This window comes from Montipora capricornis, chromosome 13, assembly GCF_036669925.1.
Source record: "Montipora capricornis isolate CH-2021 chromosome 13, ASM3666992v2, whole genome shotgun sequence".
NCBI lineage: Eukaryota > Metazoa > Cnidaria > Anthozoa > Scleractinia > Acroporidae > Montipora > Montipora capricornis.
Window position 1 is genome coordinate 16,137,130 of NC_090895.1, and position 17,500 is coordinate 16,154,629.

At 37.9% G+C, this 17,500-nt stretch overlaps 1 protein-coding gene across 2 annotated transcripts in view; it reads right to left on the minus strand.

Annotated features, from left to right (window-relative positions):
* LOC138029104 (protein NLRC3-like) overlaps positions 1-8,714 on the minus strand; it is a 45,622-nt gene extending 36,908 nt beyond the window's left edge. The window contains exons 1-3 of one of the 2 annotated variants that reach the window (XM_068876808.1): positions 8,660-8,714; positions 7,428-7,496; positions 1,780-1,870 (exon numbers count right to left, since the gene is read on the minus strand). The gene's annotated coding sequence lies outside the window, so the exon portion shown is untranslated. Of the gene's footprint in view, positions 1-51; positions 686-1,779; positions 1,871-7,427; positions 7,497-8,659 lie in introns of those variants that run through there. The other variant, XM_068876809.1, reaches the window with a different exon arrangement.
* Between the last annotated feature and the right edge of the window lie 8,786 nt (positions 8,715-17,500).

The window sequence follows — 17,500 nt, forward strand, 5'->3', positions numbered from 1 at the left end:
TCTACGCTGTTATTGGAGTTTTAACCGCAAACGATGTTTTGTGATTCTTACCTAATATGATAAAGATACAATACGTGCCTTATTGAGTTCAAACAGACTAAAAAGTCATTCTTCCAAAACTTAAAATTACTTCAATGGTTAACTCTGTTAATACACCCACAACTTTTAGTTTGGGAAAAGTCACGAGATCAATTATGAAAACAGGAAGTTGTAATTTTCTTTCCCAGTCGTCACGCCTTATGTGAAATACATTAAGCAACTAAAAACTAGTCAATACTCTATGGTAAACGGGCAAAAGTAGATTAAAGAGAAAAAGCAAACAGGCAGTGCTTGATAACTAGATAATAATACCGGTTCGTGTAACAAGGTTGGTATGTGATATTTAAAAAGAGAATTAATTCAGTTCGTAAGTCTCACGCAAAATTGCTCAAAAGCCTTTCATATGAATCACAGAGACAAGTCCTTACAAGCTTCAAGATTATCAGATTTCCTAGACCTTCATTATAATTATCGTCTGAAGTAGTGCGGCATATTTAATCAAGCTATATCGCATGAAAGAGGTTTAAATCGATTGCCCTCTTTAAGCATTCAGCGAAAGCTCAATCACGTTCACTGATTCCTTCTAATTTCAAAATCAAGATACCGGTAAGTATTTGTTTTCACTTGGCTAAAAGTGACATCGATCACAAACCCTGACATTAAAGCAAGCAAGGAGGTCCGGCTTCGTGCTGAAATGATCCCACCATTAAAAGACCGATTCGGCTGACTCAATGTTGTACCCAACGGCAAATCTTTGTGTTTTGCATTTGCATGATAATGTATCGTTCACATTTAAATGATATGGACATACTTGGAACAAAACAGTTTATTCTCAAAGGGTTTGAATTGGGTTCAAAGCCGAATTGGTCTTCAGACCTTATTCGCTTGTAAATCTTGTTTTCCCAATTCAGATCATATGACGACACTCAGGAAATTTGTTCCTCCGTTTTATTCATTAAAAAGAGTGCATGCAGACATATTCCTGCTTCCATACACCCTTTTTAATGAACAGGAAAACGCACCAAGTCTCCTGAGTAGTATCACATGATCTGTATTGGGAAAACAAAATGTACAAGCGAATAAGGACTATGGTCGCAATGATGAGTCAACTAGTAATCTTTTATGAGACAAAAACATTTTCTTACAAGAATCAATTTTGCAAAACATTTTTCAAGAAATATTAACGATTAAATTTAAACTATGATGACGTTTCGGTAAAACCTTATCAAATGTAAAGGAAAGAAGACAAAAGTTCAGAGTTCGTGTACGTATTAAAGTTACAAAAATTTCAGTTGCGAATTAGAGGAATGAGTCCGGCTGCCTCCCTGACTACTTTTGCAATTTGTTACTTACTTGATTCTAAGAGTTGAATGATTGTGTATGTTTACAATAATACCATGAAGAGACACTGAATTGGCTACACTTACACTTCACCATGTTATCCTTATAATAAATCGATGCGAAAAGGGATAGTATTTACTAGAATATCCCTGCATCATCATTAAACTCACAGAGAATATTGGAATACTACATATTTCTTGTTAAGTCAGACGCATCATATTTGGGTTCCACTCGAATTATGCGGACTACTCTGATGACTGCTCGACTGGTTTTCAAGGTCGGCTTCCCTTTGAAACGACAAATTCTCTTTATTTCTATTGATATTGGTGAAAACTGAATCATCGAAACGAAGTGAATTATGTGCTGACGAATCACATTCGTAACTCAAAAATCCCATACCTTGTTTCGCGTGCACCTTTCTGTTTTAAACCTTTTTCAAGGTAGAAATTTTCATCCGTACATCCAGCGATCTAGAAGGATTGCACAGGATCTGTTCTTGAGACAAAAAGGAATACAACATAAATTTTAAACGCAAAAGTCATTAAAATGTTTGCGGATGAACTGTGTGAAAGAATAAGTTAAATTGAATGAGAAGCCTGCAATTGCAAAGGACAAAAAGCATCTCCTCTGTTCTTTGGCGCTAAAACAGTAAACGATGCTTTGTAACTCTTAAATGCATAATACCATATGGATAGAATACATACATGAGTTTTGAACATACTTGAAACCTAAACCTTTCCCAAACTTTAAGTCACTTCAATGATTGCCTACTCCGTTACACCCACAATTAACTTATGGTCTGGGAAAAATCACGAGATAAATTAGGAAAACAGGAAGTTATAATTTTCTTCCCCAAGCGTAACGCGTTATGAGATGCATAACATGCTGCAGATAAACAGCAATCGAGCAGTTAGAGAAGCCAAAATCTGGTCCATTTTCTGTGGTATTAAGGGCAAGCGTGGATTAAAGAGTAAAATGCTTTCAGTAAACCACTTTCAGTCTGCGTTAGTCAAGGACAAGTCTTCAAAACGTTTTCATATGGATTATAGTATCCTCACCGTGCAGCATCTAAATTATCAGAGTTTCCAGACCTTTATTCATAATTATAGTCTAAAATTGTGAAGCAAGCACTAAATCCAAGCACTAAGGCTAACATGAGCCCGCCGTTATTGAAAATTTATTAAGTCAACTGGGAAGCTTTTATATATCTGACCAAAAACACTTCTGTGCTCTCGGTTAACTATAAGAAGTGTAACTCATCCAGTCTATTCAAACTCAGTTTCTGGAAAAAAATCTTCGTAATGCCTGTAAAGAGAGCTTTTACTCTCTTACCACTAAATTATGCGTTCCAGTTATCGAGTCGCTGAGAGCCTCGAATGAGGAAAGATTCATTCAAGAAAAAAGAAGTTCAATCAGCATGAAATTGAGTTAACATGTTTAGAGCAATCACTAAAGCGGGTACTGCGGGTTCTGCATACCGCCACCATGAAATCGGTAAGGTCCTGGCCGAGGAACTGAGGGATCTAATTAGGCCGGAGGAATTGTAAATCGGAATGGGAAGGTATCACTAGTGAATTCATCTGCCTGTTTTCAAAACCAAAGTGAACCACGACGCGAGTGCGAGCGGCTGGAAAATATTTGGCAGTTCAAGATTTGGCAGGCATCTGTCACTACCGGCAATGTGATTGGCTGCGGCATTTACCAGGACAAGTTATACCATCTCGCGAGGTAGTATAACTCTGCAGGAATTTCCTGTCATAAAGGCGAGATAATCCCTTGTTTTTTCATGTGAAAACAGCTTGCATTTTTAACTCAATTAACTTAGGACAAGCTGTTTTCACTGAACTTCCGGACTTTTCCGACTTTAACTTTAGTCAAAAACACAACCTGTATGCCTTACTTTCGCGGGAAATTAGTTGAGTTGTCATGTTCAGTCGTTTTCTCTTCGCTCTTCGGAAGGCGCGAAGTTTCGTACGTTCGATTCAGTGGTGTTTTGGAAAGGAAAGGCGTTTGTTTTTTCTGTTCAATGAGTCAAACAACGCCGAAAAAAACCCGCTTCGCGCAGAGAAAGAAAACCAAAAGAAGCAACAGCGTCTGACAGTTGCAGATTGTGCGGTTGTTGTTTTAAAACGCAGTTTCGAAATTTTAGTTCAGCGGCAGAAAGGCTAAACGCATTCGATGTTATCTGCTCTTCTATAAGGCTTTTGAGCGGACAAATGACAATAATTGTCAGGCGTTCGACTGAAGATGCATTTGACGAGCTGGAGGCTCTGTTTTTCGCCAAAACAAACAGCTGAAATATCAGGCTTTTTCCAAAGCCCGTTGGCAGCGCACCAAAAAAATCTCTTCCTTTGAGAGGCGATTCCACAGCTTCCTTTTGCTCCGATTTCAAAACAAATCCTAAATCGTTCGCAAGCGCATCCAATGTTGGAGACTGAAAATTATAGTCGTTGATTGCGTGAACTTAAGTAATTGTCGGTTTCGTTTCCTAAATCTTTAGGGTTTTATGAAAAACAGATCAATTAGAGAATGTGACAGACACCAGAAATTCCGAAGTGATCCAGGCGTGAATGCAAATTTATAGTATTTCAATAGCGTGGGGTTTTCGACAGTGATTGACAACACTAGTGATTGAGACTGTATCAAGCGAGATTGTGTTAAATAAACCTAAAAATATTAAAACTTGTGACTTGTGGAGAACACTGCTTATTGGGAGGCGAGCATTCTTCATACCAAGTCCACGTCGTCCATTTTCCCGCGAGTTTACTGTTTTACTGTGAAACTGATACGGCGTCTATATCTTTTTGATGAAGTGTGATTGACATTTGATGACAGGCTGCGTCAGAATTAAACCAATGGAAATTTCCCGTTGCTGGAAGAACGGATAATTTTGAACGAATTTAATATATGCATAGCGGACGGTCGTATTTTCTCGCGGCTCTCCCCATTCTCCCTCGCCGTTTCTACACTCGTTCCAGACCTTTTGTTTGAATATTTACCGCGTCGCTTGCGTTCGCAATAAATACGACTTTTTTGCAGTAAGCCAAGGACAGCAATAAAAAGTGAGGATTTCTCTCACTGAATTTAGCTTTCTAAACTGTCTCTATACCTATTCCCACCTCGTCCTTTAAAATAAAGGTGAATTTTCTCAAACTTCCACATACAGGCCCCATGCATGGCTCAAATATGCCATCCTTAACCCCTTTATACATGCATCTATGGCTGGGTGAAGAAAGGATGCTCAAAAACGCTTTATTCTCATGAAAGACTAGGATTTTCCTTCTTACAAAAAAGTCATATATTGACCGCGCGCAGTGAACACATCATTTTTATGTTCCATATGTAAGGGTATGGGTGTCGTCATGATAACGAACATGATTATCCAATAAAACGCGAGCTTCCCCTTCATTGTAAGATACTCTTGTGCTGTAATACAGTTCTTCTCTACTACATTAACATTTTTTTGCACAATTTGGCATGATCATGATTGTTTTTCATAACTTTCATACCTTGTTTCATGTTTACTGCGCGTTTTAGCATTTGGTGACAACTTTTTCACTATTTTGAAAATGATTAAAACACGTTGCTTTTAATCTGAACATTTCATCAATATCTATGTAATAGAAAGAATATCACATGGCCACTTGGAGATATGATATCTTGTCATACCATACATATACTAACATGAGCGAGGACAGCTAACAAGTGAGAGATACTGAAGCAGCCCGGGCTCACAGCAACTGTTGAAGGGTCAAACTGTCACATGCAAAACAACTGTTGTGGCGAGAACTTAGCGTAAGGGAATTGATTTACTAATCGATTAAAGTCAGGTATCACGGAAACCAGTCGTGATTGACGATGATTTAATAGATGATAATCGAACGTAAACTGACTGGCAATGTGGTGAAAAAACTAATTATTAATAAAAGATGCTGCCATACAAAGACGAGAAAATCAAGAATCAACCAATAAATGGCATGCAATCCAATCATAGTTAAATTCCTAATAAATTTTGTGTAAAACTCTACCAAATGCTACAAGGCAAATATGGAGAAATAAAATACACAATCAGCAAACTAAACAATTTAACAATAGTTTGAGTAACCCTGCGATGTACTAGCATCCCAACCAGGGAGGAGTAGAAATACTCTGAGTCGCTTCATGCTACGTAAACCGGGGATAAGCTCTGGCGTGTTGGGCCACTGGCTCCGAAGCGCTTACCTTGAGTAACTTGAGATTGTAAGGTACAATCTGGCAATGCTCGTCGGAGTACCAATGCCAGCACCTGACAAGAAAAAGGGGATTAATATCATGCAACTAGAGAAATCTGTAGGTTTCGTTAAATACATTCTACAAAAAACCTAAAATAACGTTGACAAAAGAATAGTAAAACGTTTTAACTATCTACAAAAACAACTGCTGTAACAAAACAGGGAGGGCATTGTCGCACACTATTTTTGAGCAGCTCTCAAATCGGAGAAAGGTAAACCAACACATTGGTTACCACTTGTTCTCTATAAATCACCAAACTGAATCTGTTAATAATAAAACTATGATCACAAAACAGAAAACCTAAGGGACTGCAATCTTAAACAAAATAGATGGGAAATTTGTAACCCCCCTCCCCCACAAATCAAGGATGGGAAAATGGCGCGTTTTGGCTTTTGCGCGGCTTCATCATTGCTTTGGGGGGGATGGGGGTTTGCTGTTCCTTTTTATTCTGTCAAAGATTGCAATCTTGGACAAAATAGATGGGAAATTTGTAACCTCCCTCCCCCCCAAATCAAGGATGGGAAAATGGCGTTTTTTGGCTTTTGCGCGGCTTCATCATTGCTTTGGGGGGGATGGGGGTTTGCTGTTCCTTTTTATTCTGTCCAAGATTGCAATCTTGGACAAAATAGATGGAAAGTTTGTAACCCCCCTCCCCACAAATCAAGGATGGAAAAATGGCGCGTTTTGGTTTTTTCGCGGCTTCATCATTGCTTTGGGGGGGGGGGGATGGGGGTTTGCTGTTCCTTTTTATTCTGTCCAAGATTGTGGTCATTTATTATGGGGGGGGGGGGGGGTGCTGGGGTGGGGTGGGTTGGCCTGGTGTATTTTAATTTTTCAATACATAATTTCCCGTGGGCCTGTTCTTGCCACTGCATAACATAATGTGGCCCCCCTTTGAGTCTGCACATGAAATAAGATGACCCGCCCTCAACCACAGAAACAGTTTTAATACAACTTAAATAAAACTCAATTAACTATTCAAAAAAAATAGTGAATAGCCCTCCTCCCACATCTGGTAGTTGTCACTGTGATCTGAATATCATCCTCTTCCTCATCATTTTCATACTAAATTAATAATATTTGAGCATTCTATGGCTAAAAGTTAAAATTCCTTAAAAAAGCCATGAACTATGAGTTGAACACAAGTTGAAGTCAGGGATGGCGGACCCGCATATGAAAGGGGCAAGGATGTCATCTCGGTTAGGGGTGTAAAGTTCGGATTTAAGTAATTTAATTAAGAAAACAAGGACACCCTCAGCGAGCAAATGGAAAAGAAAAAAGCTACTTCGGAGTCAACTGTCAATAGCCAGCTAGCAAATAGGAATCACGCTAACATTAGAAGCCGCCGGTCAGGAAACTTTGTCAGTTCAAGGTCAAAATGGAGTTTTACTGATGTTCTTTATTCCACATTATCTCTGAAAATGAGATCATTCACATTTTGATGTATTTCACTGAAACACGCCAGCTTGTCCTGAAACAAGAATCGGCAAAATACGGCAATGCAACTAAGAAAGAACAATGAAACTTAAAACAAGATCTGCTCCAATAAAGTACCTTTAGGTGCTTTAAACAAACTTCTGAAAACAAAAGCTAGGGATATTTCTCCCTAATTTTACGAGAACTCATTGCGATTACGTGTTCATAACACAAGCGCACAATTTTCTTGTCACTGTCGAGGCAGATTGAAAAACAGTTGGGCAAACGGATTAAAAAAAGCACTTATTCGCTTGCATATTAGAGCAAAACAAAGAAATCAACAGTTACTATTTCTTTACCGTATGTCCAAAAGAGTACAGATAATTGTTATTTCATTCCAGTTGACAATAACAATTCGAGGTTCATTCCTGAACAAAGGAAAAAAACCATTAAACCACTTTTTTAAAATATGCATCCGTAAAAATAACAAACGGTTTAGTGCCGAAAGAAAAACTTTGTGGAGTAACATCTTCCACCAAGTTTGAGCTATTACTGGTATTCTGTTTTTTTTTGTTGTCGTTCTCTTTCTCTCTCCTTTTGTTTCTGTTCTAGTCAAAGGTCCTTCAGGTATCATGCAACCTTATCAGAGCTTTTGAAGATATGCCAAAAATTGCAACACAGAGAAAAAAGAAGCTCTAAACAAATTAAAAATAAACACTCAGCTTTAAGTTTATATCCCTCCCATGCTTGACTTGAATCGATGTCGTCATGACTATCATACCAAAATTTCTTGCATCGATGGGTTACCACATTTTCTTAACGGTGGTGCTCCGCGCACTGAGCTCCGCTAATATGTTTTAAATTTTGTCTCTCTTAGGGGTAACAAAAAACTTGGGCCTAACCCAGATTGGTCTCCTTTAGGGGTTTAATTCAAAATTTCCGAGAAGCATCCCTGACCCTTTGTCCCCCACGAAGGTCCTGAGTACTCCGTTGGTTCAGATGCTTTTTGACTGACCGCAAACAACACGTTGTCTTTCAAGGAACTGACTCACCTCAGTCTTGCGTAATGTCGGGGGTCCCACAGGGCACGATTTTAGGCCTAATTTAATTATTTTGTTCTTAATTTATGCTTATCTGTGCTGATAAGCGATCACGAGCATAATTTAGGAACAAAATAATTAAATTAGGCCTAAGATCGTGCCCTATGGGACCCCCGACATTACGCAAGACTGAGATGAGTCAGTTCCTTGAAAGACAACGTGTTGTTTGCGGTCAGTCAAAAAGCATCTGAACCAACGGAGTAATGATGTAGAATCTGATGTATCCTGGGCATCTAAATGACAAGTGCGCCATAACTCCGAAAAGTGGGAAGTAATACGTATAATGCACAAACGAGATCTTTCCCTCCCCATAATTATATTCATTGGATAGAGGCTTAAAACCAGAAAGTGCATTACTATGTCCTCCCAGAAATGTAGAAGGGCTTGCATTGATTGAAATAGAGGTTGATAGAAAGTAATACTGATAGTCTGTCATCACAAAAACAAGTCCAATGGAATTGTTTCAAAATTGGTTAGGATTACCCTATCACCTCAGCACAGACTCCCACTGACAGTGTGCTCTTGTTCTTCCTCTCTGAGTCTCCTAGTATAAACAGCCGAGAGAAAGAGGATTACCTACAATCGTTAAGGGGGGGAGGGGGGTGGCTTTTAACTACAGAAAGACAATGGTTGCTAAGGAATCTTTTTAGTCAAGAGCCCTACAAAAAAGTTGCATAGATGGTTCTTTGAACTAACTTTTCATTGGAAATGTGGCATCACTTCAATCACAAGGCACATGTGCAACTAGTCCCAGTCCTCTGTCGTGTGTTTCAGTGAAAATTACTTATCTCAAAACTCTTAGGAAACAAACAGGCAGCCTTTTTTAAACTGGTTTATTTTTATCAATTTTCTAAAAAAGGGATTTTCCTTTTTTGGGGGTGTACTTAAAAAACAGGGGTTTGGTTTTTTGGGGGTCTAAAAAAGAATGTGATATTCCTTCCTTGCGTTCTACTTCTCCTACCCCTCCCTGATCTTCTCCATTACCTCTATTCTACCCCACCCTGTATACTGCTCTTGTTAACTGAAAATCTGAGAGACCAATATTTATAAATCTTATATTAAACAAGTCAATGTATTGCGGAATGAATCATTAAAAGAACATCACTGTTTTTTTGTTACAAAATCTAGTCCTACTATGTGAAAGACAGTAAAGGGTTTAGCTCTGAGGAAGGACTAATGCTGAAAATGTCAGCTTTCAAATTTCTTTAGAGTGGTCAATTATTTACCACATCAACTCACTTGATAAACCCTTTTCTTTATTTCACTTTCCCACAGACACACCACCACAGCTTCTTTACAATCTATTGGTAACCCCTTTACCCTACACGTGAAAGAACGCTTTACTTTCAATAACCATGACCCAATATCCTTAACCCAATGACCAACACAACGGTTGTTTTAGACTAAATACTTGAAATAAGTTACTTCAATTACTACAATGTGTGCAAAAGGAAAGGAAAGGAAAGGAAAGGAACTTTATTTAAGTGTCTTGTGGTTCTAGTGCTGGAGCACTAATTGGGGACACTGTAAACTGAAATTAACAATTAACACAAATCAAGTCAAATGTTGGTTTTTGAGGAGAAGGGAAACCGGAGTACCCGGAGAAAGTTACCCCTTGATGCAAAGTAGAGAACCAACAAATTCAACCCACATATAATGCCAGATCCGGGAATCGAACACGGGCGACATTGGTGGGATGAGACTGCTCTCACCACTGCACCATCCCTGCACCCTTTGATCCCTTAATACCTTACCCAGAATGCAGTGTCTGACAAAATAATGCAGACTGCAGACTAATCCAGACTGACATTTAAAATGGGTGCTTACATGTAGACTTAAATATATACTGTTTATCAGTGCTAATCAAATGGGTGCTTAGACTTAAATGCAATGTACTTTTTATCCGCGCTATTTGTAGACAGTCTGCAGTATGTGACCTCTGCAGTTGTCATACATCCCCTGCAATCCTAACTGTTTCAAATAAGACAGTGCACAACCTAATCACTAAATTGAAAGCTTGACCCTAATTCCTAAACTTTGGGCAGTGTCCCTAACCTTACATTTTATGAATGCAAACCGTTGAAAGTGCTTAAACCAAATCACCAAGCATTTGACCCTAATCACTAAAATTATTTCTTGGTCTTTGAGAGCGTCAGAGACAATCTACCATAATAATCTTATGATTTCTCTACTGTATTTTATGCATACTCCACAAAAAGTTCCACTTAATTACAGAAAGATGTCCAACTACATGTCTGTTGAAATGGGTGTTATAAAAAAAAAATAAACTGGTTTGAAAAAAAAAATGGACTGGTTCAAAAATTCTGGACCAGTAGAAAAAAAGTCTGCACTGGTTTAAAAATTCTGCACTAATTCAGAAAAAAATTAGACCAGAGGTCAAAATTGAACTACAACATAAACACCGCTGTGACATCAAAACGAATATATTGATAATTTGGTTATGTGTTGTCCGACGTGTGTTTTGATTAGCTGGTCGGAAATATTATAAGGCATGTATTAAGAAAATTTGTTTCAATCTAAAAGCATTTTCCGTAATTTCTTGAATTATTTTTGAGAAATATTTTATGAAAACAGAGGACTTTTTTCCGACTTTACATACATCTTCATCTAAACATCAGGGGGAGTTGGAAGAATTCAAAACAGTTATGCAAAAGCAAGATGCAGTCCAAGGTTTGCTTAACTATCTCGAATCTCCCAGCTTCCCCTCGTGTTTAGATGAGGCTATGTAAACACAGAAAATATCCTCTATTGCTTAAATAGAACATACTTGGCAAAAAAGGATAACAGTAGAGTTTAAGGGGCAGGAGAAATGACTATTTGAAGAGGTCTATAGCAACGGTTTGGTAGTTCAGTAAGAGCGGGCTGAGCCACCCACATTAATCAAGAACATCCATAATTATATTGGTTGGTACAATGGCAAGATGAACGATTAGCAATAAAAAAGAGAAAGGGTAAAATAGACCTAATTGAGCATGATCTTCATGGCAAATGGCAAAAGTGAAACTTCATTTTTGCTGTTTTTACAGTTTCGTGAAAATATTATGCATTCTTAAACTGTGATTAAGAGATTGTTTCCCTATTTTAAAAAATGCTAATTGAGGCAGGACAAACCGAATTTAACACTAATAGAAAGACACTGAAGAAAACACACTAAGATTCGCTTACAGAGATGGTTAGTAAAATGTGATTACGTCTATGAAGCTTCCTTAATATTGAAGGATTCTACAAAGTTCTCTTAACTTCTTAACTCTATATATTTAACTTTCATTACATGTACCTTCCATTATCGCCTCTAGGAGGTCATAATCTATTCAATGTTTTTGTGAGCAATATTAAACTTGAGCACCTGATAGCAGTTAGTTGCAACGTGTTATGTAACAAAGGGCTACCAAAAGGAATTGCAACAAAAAAAGGTCATGTGCGCTTTTCTAATGTTACGAACAAACCCTGAATCGTATAACCTATGTTGTGTACACTTTACTTAAAACTGAATACTCATCAATCATTCATGACAATAAATCGAAGCGGAAAGGAACAATACTACAACAGCAATGTTAAACAATAAATAATTCTATGAGGGCGCGCTGGATATGAAGTGATAGATGACCAACGAGGTGCGTAGCACCAAGTTGGTTACAATCATTTTATATCCAGCAGGCAGTAGTATTGTCGACTACTGTATAGCTTTCCGCCTCCATCTATTCTGGTCCAAAACGGCTTTTGTCGGCCTTTTATAATCAGAGCTGCAAAAATATTTTCAGCTTCCTTTATTGCTGATGCGTTCCTTGACCACATTAGGTATGTACAGCAGTTATATGAACTGAAAGCCTGTGTCCAGCGAGCCAATGAAAATGCTGGAAAACTGATATCCGTAGTTCACGGGTCCCATTTCTAACCTTAGGAAATAATGTAGTGTTTATGGAAATAATTATGCCTCTGCATAAAGTACAAAATTAATTGTCATTAGTGTATACAGTTTACACTGATCAAACCACTCTGAGCTGACAGCAGTAAACAAAGAAGCCTCGCAAACCATAACCAACAATTGTAATCAACAACTAAAATTGAAATTATACATGCAAAACATTCTTTCACAACATTTTCGGTTTTGAGTGGTAATGTTTACACCTTCTCTCTTCAGTTTAGATACACCACCAAAATTACCAATTAAAAATTCAAGCTAAACCGTAGCAATTTGCTTACTTGACCGCAATTCCACAGTCAAACAAAGCAGCTCACGGCTGGACATCCATTTCACATAAAAAGCCTACAAATCGAAAAAAGCCTCCACAGTAATCATGAATTCTTGGTTTTCACCCATGTGACAAGGCAGCCATGTTGGATGGCAATACAGTGCAATTTCTTTTAGCAGAATTTGCATAGTAATAAGGTTTAATTTACTTTTCATCAGAATACACGTTCTTGTTCTTGCCATCCAACATGGCCACCATAACGTCACATGCAAACCAGCACTTCACTTCTAAAATAAGCAACCAGAGCCAGTGTCCAGAGTTTGATTATGTGTTTGACGAAATAGACAATTTTTTCCCTGATCACAAGGAAAACTCGCCAATGATGTCTGCTGTAGGCTTCAATGGCGACGTGGTGTGGGATTGTTAAAATATGTCAGAATCTCCGTCAACAAGGAATTGCAAACGTTTTCAGGCCATCTTTGTTTTTTTAGTGTTTTACAAAATATGTGAGGCAGCGATGCATGTATTAAGAAGGAAAACAATACCTGAAAGCTAACCGTTGTAAATAAGTATTTTTTCCCTCGCTCTATTTCTCTCAGCTTTACAGTGTTCTTCATGGCAATTTTTTCTTCTTCTTTTTCCTCGTCTTCTTTTGAGGCTTTCTTCACTCAAATTTCTCAAATTTCTTCACCTTTTCCCTTTGTCCCGTTGTATGTCACTGTATTTAATTTAGTCTCTTTCCTCGTGACATCCCTCCAAAGTGCTTGACTGCAATAACTGCATATAGCCACCAGTAGCTACCACAGCTATATAAATATGTCAAACCTGTTTTGGATTAAACCCAGCGAAAAGTGCAGGAAAAATGTTTCCCAAACCGTTTTCCACCTAAACACAACAAGAGTCGACTGTGATGAGCTTTAGTTCATGATGCATGGCCGTGTAGCTGCATCAAGCCACAGAAAGCGCACGATAAGTAAGCGTCATTTTCACTTAGGCTAACCTGGCTTGAGCCTGTGATCCAATCAAAACCAGTACCTGGCCAGCGATCAACTTTAAAAAGTAACTGCCTTCCACGAGCTCTACCCTTGAGCCCGCGATATAGTCAAGTGATAGTGGTGAGCGGATACCTTGTTTTCACAGGTGTCAATTCACCATATCTTTGCTGTCCAATACATCAAAGATGTATGCTGTCAACTAGCTTGAGTAGCAGGAGTATGGCCGCCATGTTGGGCATACTGATGATGATGATGATGATTATTATGATTATTATTATTAAGATAGAATTATTATTGTAAGAGGTCGTCGGACGTGCCCATGAGCAATATCGCTAGTCATGCTTACCATGAGAAAAGCAACTCATGATTCCTACATGTACCTGTTCATATGACTGTGGTCACCATCGTTGCTCCACTTGGCAGCCCTTCTGGCCGCCGGAGCTCCTCTAATACGACTAAAAATATTGGTTTATCATCACTCAATTATTACCGAGAAAACATTAGATCTCAAACTTCCCATTTTATTGTTAAGACAAAGGATTGGTTCATCGCTTGAAAGTAGTACCTTTGCATTCTAAGGGTGTGTTTGATTGACCCTATTCTGGAATAGGAATACATGGAATAGGAGTTAGAAATGCTTCGTTTTTACGGAGATTCACATTAAAATTGTAAAACACCTTCTAAAATGCTGTTTTAAACATATCTTTACTATCCTTGTTGCTTTAAAACGTCAAAACATACCGTTTCAAATCATCACTCTACGTATTCTGATTCCGGATTATGGTCACTTGAACGCACCCTAAGTACAGCTTTGTAATTACTTCTCGATGGTCATGCGAAGGACTGCTTGCTCAATTTATGAATTCAACCAGTGTCAGGTTTCCTTTTAAGCACGGCGAAAAAAGCTTGACTTCACATATATTTTACTTCAATTTATACATCGGTGAAATGTGAAGCATTCAAATGAAATGTAATGTGTTCTGATGAATTACATTCGTACCGTGTAGAAACGCAACTAACACATTCCATACCTTGTTTAGCGTCCGCTACTCAGGGCTTGAAATTTGAATTTTTCGAGGTAGAAAATTCAATCAGTTTCCACAGTGATCAAGAGGGATTGAACAGGATCTGTTCCTGGGACAAAAAGGAATTCAACATAAGATTATCTCATAGCATTGTTTGTCTTTGAGTATCGATTGTTTGAAGGAATAACTTACCGGTAAGTAGCCAGCAAAGGACAAAATGCGTCTCTGTTGTTTTTGGAGTTTTAAGGGTAAAGGATATTTTGTGATTCTTACCTAATATCATACGAATATAATACATGCCTTATTGACGTCAAACAGACTTGAAAGTCATTCTTTCACACTTAAAATCAAAATGGTTAACTCTGTTAATACACTCACAATTTTTAGTCCGGGAAAAGTCACGAGATCGATTAGGAAAACAGAAAGTTGTAATTTTCTTTTCCAGTCGTCACGCCTTATGTGAGTTAAATTAAGCAACTAAAAACTAGGGGTAATCAGAGCTTAGGAGACTGCTTTCGATATACTTATAGGCGAACAGGAAGCAGTTGGGGGGGGGGGGCAGGGGAGGGGAGGATGAATGGTTCGTGCGAATCATGCTATTAAAATATATGGGGGTGTGGGAAATGGGTTGAGAAGTAAATTCAATTTAATTCATTTTTTCAGCAAGTTGATGACTGGATGGTCTTAGAAAAACAATAGAGAAAATTATCCTAAGAAGTGTTTGCTGAAGGTCTTCTATCTATCTCCTGAAGGTCTACTATCCATATAGTTTAAAATATTATAAAATATGCTTCAACAATACAGTGACGAATCATGCTGAAAAATATGAAGACTTAATCCAAAAACTAAGACTACAGATAACCATGATAAGATAACTAACATGGTTGGTCTTACCAACTTATCGGAAATAGCCCCTAAAACAATACTGTATGGGGCTCAGTCCTCGGCCACAAAAAACTTACTTGTAAACTTGCATTTCATACCTTGGAATAGACGTAAGGACTTGCAATTTCGCACACAACTAGCTTCATCATTCAGTTTACACATGTAAACCTATCGACCGCTCAACGCTGTTCAGATCATTTTCATGTGACGTCACGTAACTTCCGGTCGCCCTATTGGTGTATCACAGCTGGCTGCATAAATAATTCTATGTCTCCAAATAAAGCCTTTGTAAAATGGATTATTCGGTACGTGAAGCCAAATCGGGTGAAAATGTCGAAGCTTAACATCTTCTGGACTTCTTTCTGAATACGCTAAGAAGCTGGACCAGCCAGTCAAAAAGCGCTACGTGGAAAAAAATGCAGCGATTGTGATTGATCCCGTGTTACTTACTCCTGAAAAAAAACATTTGGAACCGGATTGTCTACCACCTGTGGAGGCTACGAATCTTCTATCCTATCTCGTTTTGGAGACTAGTTATTACAGACGAAACATTTTAACAAGGCTCTTAGGAATCTTGAAGCCTATAATCAGATCAGGCTTCGTGCTGGATTTTCCAGGAGTATTCAATGAGTTTTCAAGGAATGTTTATAAGATTTTTACGTACTACATGTACATCGTGTTTCAGTGCTTACCTAGATATTATTTTCCACACCCTCCGAGTTAAGTGCACACACAGGCACTTTAATTTTTGCATCTAATCTTTCCCCAATAGTCAAATTTGTGCTCAATTTTAGGCGACCCTAAAAGCAGGAATCTTGGAACGCCGGAACCGCGGGAAATGTACTCAAATCCTACAAGATAGAACGGCGAAAATTTACCTCAAATCTTAAAACACGGAACTCTAAATAGAAATAAATAACTAAGTATAAAAAATAAACGAGGTTTGTGAGGTTTTGTTACAGAAATAGGTGACTTCCTATGGGTGGACATGTCATGTATCCCGACAAAGGATAAAAATTACACAAAATATCTCTTTGGTTGCTATTGACAGTTCCCATTAATATTATTTTCAGTTGATGTTAGCTCGATATGATTTTAATTAATCAGTAATGATGACTTTCGTGAGTCACCGCTTTCTGATTTGTTCCACTCACTACATCTAGTTACTTAATGCTACTGAACTTATGTTTTTGATTAAATTTATCGAAAAAGAGGACTCACTGTGATAGATTGGCTAATGGACGATTAAGCGATGACATTAATAGAAAAACGTTTAAGTCAAACCATGTACATGTAAATCCGAAAGTTGTTTTGCTTGGCCTTTTATCAGTTTTGTGCAGGGTTATAAAAATGTTGACCCGCAAAGACTGACAGATTAGGAGTTGCATTCTCGTACCTCGAAGGTGACTAGTCAATACTCTGTGGTATAAGGGCAAAAGTAGATTAAAGGGAAAAACAAACAGGCAATGCTTGATAACTAGATAATAATGCCGCTTCACCTGACAAGGTTGGTATGACATGTAAAAGAAAAATTAATTCAGTTTGTTACTCTCACTCAAAATTGCTCAAAAGGTTTTCATATCACCGAGTCCTTACCACATTATAATTATCGTCTGAAGTTGTGTGGTATATTTAGGGCGCGTTCGATTGACCGTATTCCGGAATAGGAATACATGCAACAAGTTAGAAATCCTTTGCTTTTACGGAGATTCACGTTAAAATTGCCAAACACCCACTAAAATGATATTTTAAACATATCTTTATTATTCTTGTTGCTTCAAAACGCCAAACACACAGTTTTAAATCATCACTCCACGTATTCTTATTCTGGAATAGGGTCAATCGAACACACCCTTAATTAAGGAAAAGCTTTAAATCAAATAAAGTACATCATGCAGTCAAACTCTTCTTTGACCTTGAACTAAAAAAGTTTTATTTTTATTTTTATGGCTTCTAATTTTAGCGTGATTCCTATTCGCTGGCTATTGACAGTTGACTCTGAAATGGCTTTTTTTCCTTTTCCATTCCTCCATTCGAGGGTGTGCTTGTTTTCTTTTAAAACTCATGCGGTTCAAGAAAAATTCATTGCCAAACTAGTGAATTCCAAAGTAAATTTCACTTGAAAAACCGATATCGTACTCATCGTTTCACGATTCATGCGATATCGGTTTTTAGCGTAAAATTTTTTTGTGGAATTCACTAGTTAAGCAATG